The 13415-nt window shown below is 34.4% G+C and overlaps 1 protein-coding gene across 6 annotated transcripts in view; it reads left to right on the top strand.

Moving 5' to 3' along the window:
• Positions 1 to 11035: 11035 nt before the first annotated feature.
• Positions 11036 to 13415, top strand: part of LOC144957482 (uncharacterized) — a 30727-nt gene continuing 28347 nt past the window's right edge. Inside the window, exons 1-2 of one of the 6 annotated variants that reach the window (XM_078888801.1) lie at positions 11078 to 11155; positions 12027 to 12135. The gene's annotated coding sequence lies outside the window, so the exon portion shown is untranslated. Of the gene's footprint in view, positions 11156 to 12026; positions 12136 to 13415 lie in introns of all 6 variants that reach the window. The other 5 variants (XR_013642175.1, XM_078888781.1, XM_078888823.1 and 2 more) reach the window with 5 other exon arrangements.

A 13415-nucleotide genomic window follows, 5' to 3' on the forward strand; every position in this document is an offset into this window, starting at 1 on the left:
GGGCGACACCTGAAACTATTTTCAAGAATAATGGCTATATCCAATATCTTTTTATATTGGGACATCGCCTATGACCAATGGATTCGAACCATGTGATTTATTTCGGTGGGCGTGTCCGGTTGCCATGGTGACGGCCGCCATCTTGGATTTTACTCTTCTCTTGGTGCTATTTTTAAAAGTTACTTTCTCAATAAGTTTCCATGGAATTTTCTTGAAATTTTGCATGGTTGTATTTTTGTATATTATAAAAAAAAAATACAGAGCATTTTTTAAATATTTTTAATAGATTTTTATTTATAAATTTTTAAAAAAAAATAATTTTTCGGTATGATAAAAATCATGTTTTTTGACATAAAAATGTCAATTTTTAAAAAAATAATAAAGATATTTAAAATTCCTTCTGTATGATTTTAGATAATTACTATAGCTCTAGACATGCAAAGTTTTAAACAAATTGATTGATAAATGACAAAATAAGATAAAAAAGAGTGTTAAAAAATGTCATTTTGAGAAAAACGAGATCAAAGATAACAATGAATGAAAATAATAAGACAAAACGGTACAACCAGCTCAAAACATACCAGCACCGTATGAGGGTCCCCCGTGTTCTTTTTCTGCCTCCTTCTGGGCTTTTTCACGGGCCTGAGCTTTTATTTTACGTCTTTCTTTCTCTTTATGTTGAGCAACCCTTATGCTTTGGTCAAGTCTTTTTGACTCTGCTTCCTGACTCAACATCTGGGAGTGTTCTCCCAGTCCACCAATGCTCAAAGACACTTTCAGGGATGTTATTTCTGTTGGACCAAAATTATGCTCTGCACCAAACTCAACTTTTTTTCAGGGAATGGAAGTATGTTTTATGGCATCTTGACCAAACAGAATTATGAAACCTTTCGTTTGGATTTTGGGTTGTCTTCATCTCACAACACTTCAACAAATCATATACAGGCTTCAAGTGCTCATGAAGCAAATCAAAATTCAAAGGTGTATGTACACGCTGCTTGTGTCAACAGGATACACATGGGCAGCACTATATATTATTATAAAAGCATCTGGAGTCCTGTTCAGGAGGACAATACCTATGTTGAGGGAAGTCATTGGTGGAATAACCGTGGTAAAGACCAGCAAGAATAGCTCATCTCATTTCTTTCCGCTGCGGCATTGCTTGGAATCGCTTTATCATAATACTACTATCACACACCCAATTCCAATCAAAGATTTGTGGCCACGGATCAACCATGAGCCATCATAACTTTCTTGCTTTCTTGGCTTTTGTAGCAAATAACTGTTGCCAACGTTTGGATTTTTTGGTCACTTTAGGTATATTTATAATAATCCAGTAAAAAATGGAAATATTTAGAGATAATTAACGTGAATACATGTCAAAATTTGATAAAACAATTGATCAATCGGAATGTAAACAAATCGTAGTAAAAGTAATAGTAATAGATGCGAACTTTCACCCTGACTCAACATCCAATCCCTGGCGCGGAGTCGGAGGTCGAGAACAAGGTCAGCCAATCAGATCGCACCATTCGTGATCACGTTGTATTTACCTGACAACTTGACCTCTTATCAGCTGTTTGACACACAATCTTTGTTCGCGACTAACAGTTTCTAACTCCTCCCCTGCCCATATTGTGATATTTATGAGACTGAAACCGTGTCAACTAGATGGGCAAAGAGTAGACTAAACTATCGATATCAAAATCTACAACATCGATATGTATTATAATGCTTTTCAGCTCTATTATTTTCAGTTGAATTCTCACAAAAAATTGAAAAGTTTGGTATTTTCATGTCGACTTCCATGTTTATGAAAGACGATTTACAAACTTATATTATCCAAATGACCTTCTCAGTGCTGAAAATATGTGAAAAAATGATTGTTCTTTTATAATAAATAAAAAACTGAAATTTTATATTTTGACCCAAAAATCGATATTTCAGGTGTCGCCCCTCCACTTAAGGCCGACAGATTGGAGCGCTATTGACTTCTGTCCTATATTAGCTTTCGACCCCCCCACCCCGGCTTTCCCCCCAGGTCCAACCAAAGGATGTCATCTCTCTTTCTATCAATCTTCTCCATGTCTTCAGACTTCAGTGGCTTCCCCCTATTGCGATTTCCATGCGATGTCAATCCAAGTGCTGTTTTTGGAATTGCTCCCCCCTTCATCCGGCAAACATGGTCAATTTATCTCCATCTTCCTTATTTTATTGTTTCAGAAATGGGAGCCATTTCAAATTTTTGCAGAAAATCCTTAGTTATTATTATGATGGACCGTATTATCTTATATCAAATATGAAATTTGAAAAGTAACGCCCAGACCTTTTAGCCACAACTTTGTAATGGAAAAGAATTATATTGATCAGAAAAACACTGTGATTATGTATTCGGATTGATAGCTGAAATTACGGCTAGATCGATGCTCACACTCTTGCCACCCGCCCGCCACCCAACCCTCCGCTTGAACGTATCGAATATGAGTAGCACCCATTAACTCGCCTCATCGATATGCCCGGGGCATCAAGACCACGTGAGATAAGAGTAATAGGGCTTTTAAACAAAAACAAAAAGAAAAGAAAAGAAATCAAAAAGCAAAAACAAATACTGGAAAAAAAATACAGGGTACAGATTATTCTCATCAATTTTAATCATAACATATAATGTATTTAGGCACATTTACATCTGGGACCGTTTTCATGAACGCGGACTAGCGCTTGGTCTCTATCTCTGACTTTAGTAAATGACTTGAAAAATCGGATTTCATGTGAGCTGACTAGGCAAGTCCGTGACTAAAATCACGGCACCTTCGGACTAAGTTTGGCCAAGTTTTAGTCATTTGCCGAGGCAAGACTTCGCGCTTTAGTTTGAGTCTAGTTACTAGGAGACCTCGTGGCATCAACAAGTTAGAAGCTATTTTTAGATTGAGTGCGCTTCGATTCGGAAAGAAAATACGTCGGTTACGAATAGCAGAGGCAAAAAGTGTCCTGTTGCCATTGACACTGGCTTAAAAAAAAAAAAACACTATAAGATAAGTGCAGATCGTCGAAGGTACACATTTTTGTGAGTAAAAGCTTTTAAGAAAATGAATCTATAGGCTCATGAGTTGAGAGTGAACGAAAGACTCCGAAATCAAAGGGTTTGCGTCAAAGAACAGCCAAAAAAAAAAAATGATTAGAAAGTATAGTGGAGACAAGTTATTCTGTTGACGTTGCAATTTGACTGAATTAATGTGATTAATCAGAACACACGTTCTCTTTTGTGTAATTTTTATTTTAAAAAATTTTTTTTATTTTTGGGGGGGGGGGTTGTTTTTTTATTTTTTTTATTATTATTTTTATTAATTTATTTTTTTGTTCAATTTCTTCAATTTTGTTCAATTTCAACTCGGTGTTCGTCGTCCCAATGAAACTGCTATTGACCTAAATATAGAATTGACAGTCGACGATGGACATCATTGCAGTCTATAACAGTCGGCAGTCAATATCACGTGTGTTGCTAATTTCATCTTTGGAAATCTTTTGCATTGTAAGTATGAAGCGGGTGTATTTTACTGCCTTCGTGTAGTAGAGAGGTAATGTTACACGCACAAAATAGCCAACTTAGTCACCGTCCTTATAACACTCACTTCTAGGCAAGAGACTAGCTAGTCCGAGACTAGAAAGCTTTCATGAAATCCGATTTTTTAGACACTTGCTTCGCTTGGGCTTAAGACTAGCTAGTCGTTTACTAGACAAGTAAATTACTAAATCTAGTCCTCGTTCATGAAAACGTGCCCTGGATAAAGTATGTTTTAGTGGGTCAAGCCGCACATACTTTTCTCACAGTACAAACAGCATAATATAATATCACTACATACATTGCCAAGAGCAAAGGAAGGAAACTTTCCCAAACAAACTTGAAATTAACAGGTCTTCGCAGCCAGTGGTCAACAGTTACTGATATAAAAGCTACGTCGCCGACCAATCCCCTGACACAGGCTATTAACCACTCTAACATTAACCGGCTATCTATTATCGACCTAATATTATTACACTTATGACCTGGCTAGTCGCACATCTCTGAATGGTCAGTCTAATGAGAGTCTTTAAATTGTGGATCTGACTGGTTCAAGCCCAAACTAGAACTCCGCTTCTTTTTAGGTAAAAAGACCACCCCAGCCATCTTCATTCATTCTCTCTCACTATAGCTCAAGATGGAGTCTAGACTTCTGTGACCAGCATTTAATCATATTATATTAGCGGGATAACTATGTGAGCAAGGATCTCTGTGTGAGTAAAAAAGAATCGGTGTGTGAAAAACGACTCAATATGTTACAAGATCATCTACCCAATGAACAGACCTCCCAAAGAACCATGCAGCATATACTTATCACTGCCTTCAGCTACCAATCCAACCCTCAGCGCCTAACTTGGGCCAGTCAGCCTCCCAGCCAATGCATCTAATTCACGCCAGATTGCTACGAAACAGATTTTTAAAAATAAAAAAATTGAGCATACAATAAGAGAGGATGAAAATTGACTTGCCCATGGTCAAACACTTAATTAATTTTAAAAGATAGTTTACATTTGTTTAATTATGTGCGTGTCATTGTGTTAGGCTACTCTAATTGATTTGTTTTAAAGTATTTCTTTTCAACGGTGGGTTAATTATCTATCTTATTTACCTGATCTATCTGTAATGTGTGGTTTTTGGTGGAGATTAAATTATATTTAATACCATTAAATAAAAAATAACTCTTCCGACCACTCAGCCGTTTTACATGGCCTGCCAACTTCTGCACCCGTAGAATCGCCCTTTTAAATCATTTTTATATAACAGGTCTGCAAGGCCTATGATTTCCCCCATACATAATAAATGATATAATAAACAGCGATAATTTATGGTTCGTATAGCTTCACAATAAATGAATAATGAATAAGAAAACAAGTACCACTCCCACTTATATTTGACAATAAACTGTGAGTCAGATTTATTCTGATTTATAAGTATAAATGTATGTATTTACAGATTTTTGTTTTATGACATCATTGAGCACTTAAAGCATGGTCACTCGATTTGTATATTCTTACACTGGGGCTTATTTTGTGTGGAGTCCGAGGTGCAGGCAGTTTCTGTCCGTCTCTCTAATAGTTTAATGCTTTGTGCAAGCTAAAGTAAGGATGTTGGGGTTGATCGCTCTTCACATTCACATTCCAGCCTAGGAAGGGATTGAAATCTGGTCTGATATGATAAATATTATATATATATATATATATATATATATATATATATATATATATATATATATATATATATATATATATATAATTCTTTTGGCCTGTCTGTGGGAATCGTGAGCCCTCAGACAGTGTTGCATTCAGTAAGTATGTGCTTTGGAGTTCGAATACCCGCAGCGCTGTTTGGTCTTTTGGAAGTCGCTTCCAGTCTTCCTTTGGAAGCGCCTTAAGACAAATTTCCCCTATGGGAAGGATGAATGGATTAAAAAAAAATAGAATAAACTTATTAAGAGATGTCATATAGCGCACATACAGAATTAGAACACAAAACATATGGATTACCAAAAAGGTACATTGTCATAGTATTAAGCTTTTTAAAAAATTATTATTTTTTTATTTTATTTTTTTTGTTACCCTTATTTATTTTCGGTTTGTCAGATATGAGAGAAGGCTTAAACTATCTTATCGAATATTTAAGGAGTAACAAAAATAATGTTTTAATTATAAATAAAATGTTGGGATATGTCTAACACTAACATCGATAACATTCAATTAGGAGACCCAACAATTCTGCTTTTGGTATGCCCTTTCTGACAAGCAGAAGAAGATTTTACATAGAACGTTTATCTTTAGATTGGAAGGGGGCTAATGTAGAACAACCTCAACATGTACTACTACAAATACCACGATCACTGCTACTACTGTTACTCCTCCTCCTCCTCCTCCTACTACTACTACTACTACTACTACTACTACTACTACTACTACTACTTCTACTACTACTACTACTACTACTACTACTACTACTATTACTACTACTACTAATATTACTACTATAGGACAGCGTGGCTCAGCGGTATGGTCTTTGCTTCGTACCCAAAATGTACCGAGTAGACTACCCACTTAGTTGTGTAACATTGAGCAAGTCACCTCGCCCTAGCTCACTTTGCGGCGATGCACTGCGGATGACGCCTGGGTTATTCCAGTCTTCCCTTGGAATGGACCCTAAAGACACATTTCCCTTTGGTGGCGAATAAAAGGAATTAATTTATTTATTTTATTCTACTACTACTACTACTACTACTACTACTACTACTACTACTACTACTACTACTACTACTACTACTACTACTACTACTACTACTACTACTTCTGCTACTACTACTACACTACTATCTCATCACATTTGTATAATCCTTGGTTAGTATTGATTGAAGCTGGAATAGTGAGGGGCAAAATATGAGTAGAATGCCTTATCGAGATAAGAGGGGGAGAGGGGGGGGGGGGGGGTTCACTGTCTTTACTTTGTTTTATTGTAGCCGGAATCATTTTATATTTTATTGTTCGGGATTATCAAAACCACATTTGACACATAATCAATATTTTTCGCCACGGAGTTTGAGGTGGCCTTTCCAATGTTTGCGTTGAAAATGGTAATGGTTTATTGATTGCAACGAGTTTGTTGAGTCAATGAGGTATTGATGGAAGCATTGTCGCGTTACATAGTCGCTTTCATTAATTCCCGGAGTTCTTAACCCTATCCTTACCAGCCATTTTCAGGATTTTCCCTAAAACTTTACATCCAACTAACACAAAAATAGATTTTTTATCACTCAAAAACAATAGCAGGAAATTCTAACAATAAATAATTTCTTTAGCAAAACATACTCTACAACACATTGTTCATTTTGTTTAAATTTTATGATGTACAAAAGAAATTTGAATAAGAAAAATGTTGGTTGTATCGTATCGAATGTGACAATTTTCCTATAGTTGGTAAGGAAAGGCTTAAACTCACTTGTGTTTGCTTTTTAAAAACTTAATTATAATTCTAAATTCCTATTCATTCCATGCAGAATTACATCGTGTAGTGTTTGTCCGATCGCTAATTTGTGTTAACATTGAATTTCGTACAATTATGTAAAGAAAGGAACGAATGGTTAGCGTTCCATTTCTGTTTCCATTACATTTCTTCATGTCCATCTAATTATTCTATGTAATATTGTTGCCAACTTTGTTTAAATGAAAAAGAAGTCAGTAGTATTCGATATAATTAGAGAGAAACGGGTAAATAAGAATTGATAATGAGGGAATCTCGCTTCTTTCATCCATTATACTCCTAGAATTCAGGCTTCGTCACAACTTTTTAGCGCTCATAGTTTTATGAAAACTTTTCAGTTAATCAGTAATTTACTGGCCTTCCATGGCAAAAATTGAACTCTTTAAAGAATCCCACTTTCTCAAACTAACTTTAACACAATTAAAATATACAGATAATGCCGAATTGCACAGTGCAATTTTTCAAGAAAGTAAAAAAACAAAACAAAACAACAACAACAACATCATCATCATCATCATCATCATCATCATCATCATCATCATCATCATCATCATCATCATCATCCTCATTATCATCATCATCATCGTCATCGTCACCATCATCATTATCATTATCAATATCATCATCATCATCATCATCATCATCATCATCATCATCAATATCAACCACAATAACAAAAAACATACATCCCTCCCCCTCTCAATATAAAACCCTAACAAACAAAGCTGGAATTACGTAATAAATAAATGAAATTTAAATATATGATTCAATATATAAGAATAAAATATGAGATATTGGTTCACATATTCAGGTAGCAATTAATATAACCAAATTCTCCTCATGCTAAGTAACCGGAATCTAAATTGACTCGATGTTGCTGGGATATCAGAGAACAACCCTTGAGTGTATAGAGCAGTAAAGTTAGGTGCCCCAAACGTAAACAATAACAAGTTGCTAGTGATTTCCGTTAGGGACCGGAATAATTTACGCACAATATAGGTCTCCCAATTTTGTAGTTTGAGTTGTAGGCAATACACTTTCAGTATTGAAAATATGTTTACATAAAATCTAACAGTTGCAGAAATAATAATATAAGGCTAAATTATTATGAAAATCAGGCTCCCAATAATTCTCGTTTTGTTCACACCAGCGCAATAATTTGCTCTGGTCTAAAAATAGATAGACTGTAACTTTTGATAAATTTTAGAAAATTTTACCTTTTGTTCCATAAAATATCCATATCTAGACATTATTTGATGCATGATCGAGTATTTATGAATATGTGTTTCTTTTGCCACCTAACAGCCAAATTTTAAAGGTTATTTTTTTCTATTATTTACATTGGAACGTGAGCTGTCAAGACAGGAACATGTGGTTTGCCACGTGCTTCTCGACCTTTGTTTACGTTTGGGGCACCTAACTTTACTGCTCTATAAATCAACAAGGCTCGCAATACTCGTATCGACATCTATATCAGGCAACCGTAGGACATCCCAAATTCATTTCACCCTCAGCATGGAATTTGTATCGGTACGCTTCTGTATGCACTCCTGTTGATCGATGATTATGTACATAAAGCCTGTTTATTCCTCATGTGTGCCATGGAGACTGTGGACATTTCTATTGCTGGCTTGGTCCTTACATTTTGAAGGCTTTACGATTATCACCTTCATATTATGTATAGCTACCAATCTAATCACGTAAATGCAACTTACATGGTCAAGTTTCTCTCAGCATTTATCCAAAGAGCAACACTAGTAACGATTTGCAGCAACTTGGTACATTGTGTCATGTTTGGAACTGTGTACGGCATTGTGTTCCTGTGGTAAGACTCTCGCCTTAGGATCATGAGGTCCAGAGTTCGAATCCCGCTCCCAGCGACGCGTAGTCGAGTCCTTGGAAAAGGCTCTTTATGCACATTATCTCGCCGAACTCAGGTCTAAAACCAGTACCTGATCGCTAACGGCATTGTCTCTATCGAAGAAAAAATATGTAATTTCGCCTAACAGGCGTCATGTCATGTCTCGTCCCACGTGTTAAGTTGCTGTTGGCTAAACGCGTTGACTAGTTTAGTGGCTCTAAATAAATACTCAAGTTTAAAGTATAAGCAATGCAAAATGTCATTTCAAAGTTTATACATTAATAATTACAATAATTTCATTGGTGTCCAAGTATTAGGAAAATTAATCTCCTTTCTATGAAACAGAGTTTCTCATTTTAAGGAAAATGTTTCAAGCTCTTCATGTAGCCTGACAACTGTCTCTTGTCATTAACGCGAGTCAACCACCGAACCAAAACAAACAATTAAGCAAACAAAGCAAAACAAAACAAAACAAAAAAAATACAAGAGCAAGTTAACAACATTAAAAACAATTAAAACAATTGAAATTAAACTAATCGGAATGTTTCATTAACTTAGTTTCGATTTGTGAATAAACTATTATTATATTTGGATGCAATGAATCATATAAACAAAATGTTTCAACAAAATGTAAAATGGCATCGTTTGTGTTGGTGTCAGTTTTTATGTTTTCTAAATAAATACTCAAGTTTAAAGTATAAGCAATGCAAAATGTCATTTCAAAGTTTATACATTAATAATTACAATAATTTCATTGGTGTCCAAGTATTAGGAAAATTAATCTCCTTTCTATGAAACAGAGTTTCTCATTTTAAGGAAAATGTTTCAAGCTCTTCATGTAGCCTGACAACTGTCTCTTGTCATTAACGCGAGTCAACCACCGAACCAAAACAAACAATTAAGCAAACAAAGCAAAACAAAACAAAACAAAAAAAATACAAGAGCAAGTTAACAACATTAAAAACAATTAAAACAATTGAAATTAAACTAATCGGAATGTTTCATTAACTTAGTTTCGATTTGTGAATAAACTATTATTATATTTGGATGCAATGAATCATATAAACAAAATGTTTCAACAAAATGTAAAATGGCATCGTTTGTGTTGGTGTCAGTTTTTATGTTTACGTGCCTAGCTATCTTGTTTTCGAATTGGTTTCGTTGGTGAGTGTTGGTAGTAAGTTTTGAGGACTACGAATACGAACGTTTATTTATATTGTTATCATTACTCGTAGCACTTTGTTACACAATATAAAATAAACACAATATACTTTAATAAAGTAAATAAATTAAAATTCCCTTAGTTCAGTCGCATGGGGAAATTTGTATTTGAGGTCTATTCCAAGGGGAGACTGAAATAACCCAGGCTTCAGTGAGCTTGGGCGAGGTGACTTGTTCAAGGCTACATGCCACGGCGGGAAGTCGAACTAGGTATATTTCGGGTACGAAGCAAAGACTATACCGCAGAGCCACGCGGCCCTTTTACCATCACTTTGATAAATTTGTTTAAAATTCCATACAACTATCATTTTTTTGTCACTAACGAAAAAAAAAAAAGACAAAGAGAAAAACAAAAACAAAAAACAAAACAAACAAAAAACAAACAACAAACAAGCAACAAAACAAAACAAACAAAAAAAAAAAAAATAAAAAACAAGAACAAAAAAAGATCTCTTCGCCAAAATACTTCCGATTCATTATTAATATTATATTGATTTTTTCGCCGTTAGCCAAAGTGAATAAGGTATTTGTAGTAAAGCACTGGAGGTGAAACTACGAGATAGATAAAAACTCGGGAGTTCTTATGATCGTTTAGAGTGTATAAGGAGATTTCCACTTCTGAACTGTCACTTCTAAATAGACAATCGTACAATCTATGTACACATTATCAATCTTTTTGTGTACACCCGCTCTTCGGGGATAGATAAACGGAAGGCAGACACGCTCAAACTAAACGCTACACCCCGAATTGACAATAGCCACTAGACTATTGCATTGAACATAATGAATATGACGGAATGAATCGTCCTTTAGAACCGGCGAAAGTAATTCACGATTAATATGAATTCTCTTTTTCCTTTCACTATTCACTCGTTCGTTCATTGATCTCTGACAAACGAGGAGAGCAAATCATAAACGTTTGCTGTGCCAGTTTACTCTCAGCCGTTGGTGTTGGTGCTTACGACTGTTGTGAATTGAAGTGAAGGAGTAGATTATTCTGTGTTGAGTTCACTGTGAGATTTCCTGACATAATAATAATAATAATAATAATAATAATAATAATAATAATAATAATAATAATAATAATAATAATAATAATAATATAGGTATGTATGATAATAGTAATAAAAGTAATAGTAATAATAATATAAATAAATAATAATAATAATGATGATAATAATAATAATAATAATGATAATGATAATGATAATAATAATAATGATAATAATAATAATAATAATAATAATAATAATAATAATAATATAATAATAATAATAATAATAATAATAATAATAATAATAATATAGTAATATAGGTATGTATGATAATAGTAATAATAGAAATAGTAATAATAATATAAACGATATATTATAATAATAATGATAATAATAACAACAACAACAACAATAATAATAATAATAATAATAATAATAATAATAATAATAATAATAATAATAATAATAGTCAACAAAACGATCACCACCACCAACTCTATGACCACAATCATTCTTCGTCGCCGTCTTCTAGCAGTATAATTGCCATTCAAACAAACAGTAATTATTATGAAAAAAAAAAATGAAAAAAATAAATAAATAAATAAAGAAACAATGGTTATCTCTAATCAAAAACATTCAAAATTGATTATAATATGAAATGCTCCTCCAAAGTTGGTGGTATGAGACTGTGTGGGGATATCAGTGATCATTACAGATAGAATGTGACCATAAGATAATGTTCCAAAGGACCATTCTCCCCATCCCATCGATTTCTATTATCCAGAAACAAAACAACCAAAATTCTTTTTTAAAATTCGTCATAATGTCGTCACTGATATAGTAGAGCGAATGAAGTTGACGGCACACTGCTCTTTGTTATTGATTTCAGACCGCCAGTTGGGTAATAAGTACTTACTAAATTCTGTCAATCAAGACCATGAACATCAAACGTTACATATAGTATTGTGTTGGTTCGATTGATCCGGCGGGTAGAACTGGTGAGTATTTTACTTCAACGAATACCACCAATAGTAAATGACCGCAATCGCCAACCCAGTGAACACGACACGACCCCGAGCCTTCGTGAACTCCTAGCCTGATACTGACCAAAAAACTGACGTCATAAAACAACAACACCTAAAATTAACAACAACAAACAAAACAAAACAATACCCCCCCCCCCCCTTCCACATAAAAAAACACACAACATAACTTGAGACATGATGTCCTTCAGGCGATGTTACATTTTTTTCCCCGACAGAAACAACTCTTTTAATGGCCAAGCACTCATTTTACACCCGAGTACCGTGAGAGAATGAGTAAAGAGCCTTTTCAAAGGACTCAACTATGCACCGTTCAGGTGGGACTCAGACCCTGGATTTTCCGGTCCGAAGCTGATTGTCATACCATTAGACCACCGCCGCACGACAAGACAAGAATAACTAAAAGAAAGTTAATTGCGCTGTAATTAATAGTTCAGCCAATGGAATCATTTGTTTTTTGAATGTTTCTTTCATTCATCGTGTTTTGTTGATAAAGGGGAAACTCGAAACGTCGACATCTGTCTTCGTTCAATACATTGAAGCTTACATTTCATTACTTATCGTTAGTTGTTTTCTTGAGCACGACAAACAACAACTTGTTTTTCACTTCCAAGTATTGTGACGTAATTTTTGGTCAGTATCGGGTTATAAAAGGAACGAAATTGACGTCACTCACCTTTTTGTTATCGTTTTAGCCATCCATTTCTATGGTCATTTAGTTCTCACTCAATTTTATCAATCAGACTAGAAACGTTCAAAATTACATTCAGTTTTGTGTTTTGGTACGCTACATCCTGCTGCCCGATGTTGTGAGCATTCCGTCAAAACGCATGGCATCAATAAATTTATGAAGCCTACGACACGGTTTTGAATCTAAATACATATTATTGTCGTCATATCTAGATACACATGATGGCTTAAAATAAAGTGGTCTATGAGATGTCACTTATTTGGAACTTAAAATCGCATCGATTTCAGTAGACAGTATTCAGAGCATTTCATTTAAGTAATATGGTCATCCTAAAATTAATATTAAAATGTTGATCCTTTCGTTTTTTAATCTATTGTTAAGAAGTTAAATCCTTAAGTATAATATTCTCCCTGGAGGGAAAAAATGCTCAATATCAATAATACTCCAACGCTTCCTTTAAGGTATAATAAAAATCATTCAGACAGTAACTGGGATTTTTTAAAATATAGGCGTGGATATGAGTCATAGCACGGAATATGACAAT

This window comes from Berghia stephanieae, chromosome 1 (assembly GCF_034508935.2).
Source record: "Berghia stephanieae isolate SIO BIC M18660-M18661 chromosome 1, UCSD_Bste_1.3, whole genome shotgun sequence".
Taxonomy (NCBI): Eukaryota; Metazoa; Mollusca; class Gastropoda; order Nudibranchia; family Aeolidiidae; genus Berghia; species Berghia stephanieae.